The 4,937-nt window shown below is 36.2% G+C and overlaps 1 non-coding gene across 1 annotated transcript; it reads left to right on the forward strand.

The window, feature by feature from the left end:
• Positions 1–521: 521 nt before the first annotated feature.
• On the forward strand, positions 522–603 carry TRNAN-GUU. The gene has a single exon. It is a non-coding gene; the product is annotated as a tRNA-Asn (tRNA).
• Positions 604–4,937: the final 4,334 nt, after the last annotated feature.

Genomic DNA, 4,937 nt, shown 5'->3' on the forward strand with positions numbered 1-4,937 from the left:
TTTCAGGGAGGATAACAGACAACGCTAACACTTGAATTAAATACAGCACAAAAATGACATCACAATTAAAATCAATAAATTAATTAGAACAATTTAGATTTTTTTCCCAATTATAACTAGAATTCAACCCATTAAGGCTGAAAGTATTAAACTTTAATATAAATACTTCCTGTCCATTGTCAATATTTTTAATATAGTCAGCATTCCTGAATTTACATTTCACTTATTAATTTGTATCATATTCTGCATGGTTGTGTTTAATAAAGAAGTATTGTATTTCAGCATGGTTATTCATTCAAGTGTATTTGGCTGTGTGTTGTACCAGGATTTATCATCACTTGGATTATTTTATAATGACACTTGTTAATTTGTGAGTTGGTGTTGTGTGTTATCCTCCCTGGAAAGATTCTTCCAAGATGCAGGAGAGCAAACTTTATGGTTGGATGTTGTTAGTTCAGAGTAAACAAACTGCTTTTATGTGAAAAAAAAATCTGTTAATTTCTTCTGAAAGGCCTTCCTTAGACAAGGTGGCCAAGTGGTTAAGGCGATGGACTGTTAATCCATTGTGCTCTGCATACGTGGGTTTAAATCCCACCCTTGTCGCTGCTTGCCTCTTTGATGGAGGGTGCCTTTTAACTCATAGGAATGCATACCTTGAATGAGGGGGGCTGGATTATAGCAAATTCTCACAGGCTGAAGAAGATGAAGCTTCCCATCAGTCGGCAGTTAAAGGAGAACATACCATATCTGCAGACTTGCACAAGCAGAGTGAGACACACCTTTCTCTAATCTCTACCCAGAGTGTCCTGTCTCAGGGTAGACCAGAAACTGAGAATAAGAGAAGCTGCTGCCTCTAAGTAATTTGTCTCAGGAAAGGTGCAAAAAAGGAAGAAGAAGCTGCTGCCTGTGGATAACTTTCCTCCCTCTTCACGGTAAGCAGAGTACCTCATTAACCCTTTCTAAGCACAACCTGGATAATTGAATGGGGAACAGAAAATACACCCCTGGGATTCCACCTGTGTCCCTGCTGGACAGTGGCATAGGATGCTGACTTTTTGGAGCATGGTCTAAATTCTTGGCTAGGCTTGTAAGGACCTCAGGGCCAATAGCCTAGAAACTTTGTATGATCCTATGAAAGAAGATTTGTTGTAAGCAAAGGTGTTCTTCTCCCCCCTCATTTAAAATAAAGACTCCCCATTATTGCCTCAACATCAAGAAAAAAAATTCTACTACACAAACCAGTGGAAATAATATCCATAGATTTATAACATTCTCCTCACAAGTAGAACATCACAGTTCTGTCATATCTAAGTGGCTCCTTAGCAGATCTATATAAAAAAAACTCCACTTCTTTTGGCTTCATTCTTTTACAGACTAATCATCTTGGACATGTTACCATATTTTGCTAGCAGGCTGTCAGAGAGAGCTTCCTCCTATAACCTTAGGTTCCTCACCTCACTGCTCAGAGCCTGCATACTTCCCAGAATAAGCTCCACTCTATAGAACACTCTTTCATGGTACCTGTTAATAAGATCTGGTAAGTTTTGTCCCTCATCTAAAGTCCATTTCCACCCAGCCAAAATTCCACACTCTCCTTGAAATCAGCTTTTTAAAGCAACTGAATGCCATTGCTTCCTTGCATGGGGGAACCTAAATACTACACTTCAGTCCCACCGTAATTCCTTCACTTGCACAACTTTTGCAAACTTAAATTACTTATATTGTTCACTTAGAGTGTAAGCTCCTTTATCCTCCCTTAACCTACTGTACATGCCTTCTCCCAAGAACCCCTTTTGCCAGGCCCCTTTTGTTATTCTCCATATCGTCCTCACTTGTCTGATACTTCTGTGATCCTTTTTCGATTTCTCCTCTATGTAGCCTTGTCCTCTCACCATCTACTTTCACTGCCTCAGCCTACCATGACCCACATTTCTCTCTCTTAACTTCCATCACTCTTATTGTAAAAAAAATGTATCATTAAAACTTGTACATGTAACGGATGTCTGAATTACATCTGAATTACACCATAAATATATGTATCCAATCATTATTTGGACATATTTTCTCTGTGAGTACAAGTAATTACACATTTTTTTTTGATGAATGCATCTTGGGAAATATGTAAATCACATCTTAAGGACATACAAGTATTTGTAATGCTTTCAGGCTAACAATCCAGTCACCACTATCTGCCAACATGTTTCAGCCTTTTCTTATAGAATAATTGGAGGATACAGACACAAGGTGCAGGGTTTGATTCTCACATGGGGTAATTGTAGTTAACCTAGTATGAACCAATGTATATTTTTACATTATGCCTTTATCAAGGGGGGTTGTAGTTTTTCAAAAGAAATATATGTTTACATTAAACAGAAATACACGTGTGCCTTCATATTTATTATACATTTTTCCTCTCAGTTGTGACCAGAGGTTGTTGCTGGTAATAGTCCATGTGGATCAGTTCACTTAGTTAACAAAGTAATTAATTAATTAATTAATTCATTCATTTGTTAACTAAGTGACTAATTTTAGCATATAGAATTTTGGTGCTCACAGTGTATTGAAGTACTGTAGGATTAGGGCAGAACTTAACAGAGGCCTCTTGTCCTTCAGTGCCATCTAGTGATAAACAAAAGTTTTATTATGTATTAAGTTTGCACATAAACTTCTTCATAAAGCACAGTGTCCCAAGCCTGCAACAATTTTCCACCTTATCTTCGAAACATCAGCTGTTCAGACCATTTCAGAATTGAACTTAAAGCCTACCTGCTCTGTTCCAGTTCATGCCCATGCAAGGACCCTACTTAATCCCCGCCAACACCTCCTTAGTCCTCTCCTTACTCTAAATATTACTGCCTTCTACCATTTATACTCTGTATTTATAGCAGCACTATTTTTCTATATACCAGTCATGTAACCCATTGCTTACTGTAAACCTGTGCAATGATATATTTATGTAACATTCTTGCTTTTTGAAAGTATACTTTAACTATCTATTATTCTGTTTCCAAAATATTTGAATGTTAATATGTTTTTTTTTTTTTTCTGGAGCTTTTCTCCTTGGGTCTCCCATGAAAACACACCTTTAGCTCAGCTGGACTAACCCGGTTACCAAATGACAAATAAGTAAATAAATAATGAAAAAGCACAGGAATCTGTCTAGTTCCAACCTCACCACCACGAGTGTTGAGGAAAAAATATAAAAAAAAAACCAAAGAAACTAGTGGTCTTACAACTTTGTTGATGAGCTCAGTCACAATAATTCCCAAAAAATATGACACCCAGGTAGTGTTCCAAAGCAACAAGCCTTTATTCATCACAGGCAAGTGCTCCTCAGTAACAAAAAATCAGAAATATTTTAACAATATAAAACATACCAACTTTTATATACTTAAAAGTAGGTGTGGAAAATGTATGTATTGTTTCATTTTGAACCAACCTATTCTAAGCAAACAGTATAAACAGGGCCATAAAGTGCATTTTAGAACAAGTACCCACCCCCACAAACTACTACTGATTAGATCAAACTAAATCCTAGTTAAGGGAAACACTACTTATAATCCAGGACCAGAAAAATCCAGAAAACCAGGACTTTCTGTAACTATTATTACTCCATTAAGAATGTATTGAATTTACATAAGCTACTACACAATCTGTGAAGCTTTTTTTTTTTACAGTATTTTTTGACTACCTGGGTTTCATGATTTTTGGAAATCAACAAAGTTTCAAGACCACTAGTTTCTTTATATTTATTAAGTTTGCATCCAGGGTTGTGAACTGGTCCCAAGAGGTCTCATTTAACCATAATGCAGGAAGTCATTTTACATATACATTACATAAAAATAAACATGTACAGCACAGTACGGAGTATAAATATATGAGAAGACAGATGAGATTGTGCAGCATGAAAGAGCATTGAAAAGGCAGGCTTGAAATGATATTTAATAGGTACAGTTTATTAACAACTTCATATACCATAATATAATACAAAAAAGCAGGAAAACATTTCATAACTATGTACATTATCTACAAGAAACGTTCTATATTTAATATTTTGCATAAAAATATTGTAGGAGTGATGTTGGGAAACACTATATTGTTGATTTGACTTTATGTTATTGTTGTCTTGCTTAAAGCAAGGCCGTGCCGATTTTTTGTATAGTTAAGAAGTTTCATCCTGAATTCTTTATCAGAGTAGTAATTTATTACTTGGGAGAGAGTACCCAACTTTGGGAGCAGTAGTAGATAATGTGTCACCAGTGGAGACCTAATTATTTTCTTTGTAGCAAAGTTGCATCATGCACACAAAACTGCAGCTGATAAGCAGTACGTTTACTAATAATTTTCAAAAGAGCATATTTAAAGAGTTATAGGAGCACATTTTCTCAATACGTTTCAGTAGCCGCAGGTCAGCTGCTGTTGCTCTGGAAACCAGACTGCATATTTGGAAGTGGTGAAGGGATGTTCTGACTGACAGGAAAGAATGGTTGGTCTAAGTGGTATTTTCAACTTCAGCAAGGCATTTGGAATGGTATAACACAACAAATTATTGAACAAATTACAATTTGAAAAAGACTTGGAATGATTTCTAGGAAGGTAGCCTGTGTAGAAAATCATTTGTGATGTAGCATTTACAGGATCTTGTTAAGCTGATCAGACAAATCAGATAACGTGTACTGGCAAGTGGTAAGTCTACCACAGGTGTCTGTTCTGCGGTTAGTCCTTTATAGTGTCATTAGGGGCACAGGTTGTCTTTCACTGATAAAAACAAAAGATATGTAACAGGAATGATAGACAAACATTTGTAAGAAGACTGAGAAAAGGTTTGGTAAGACTGAAAGAATGGTGTAAAATGAGGATAGTTACACTTTATGCAAAATAATGCATTTGCATATGAAGGACAATACCCTTAAATTGAAACAGTGGGTCAAGGTGGT

This window comes from Protopterus annectens, chromosome 7.part0 (genome assembly GCF_019279795.1).
Source record: "Protopterus annectens isolate FY-2018-M chromosome 7.part0, PAN1.0, whole genome shotgun sequence".
Classification (NCBI taxonomy): Eukaryota; Metazoa; Chordata; order Ceratodontiformes; family Protopteridae; genus Protopterus; species Protopterus annectens.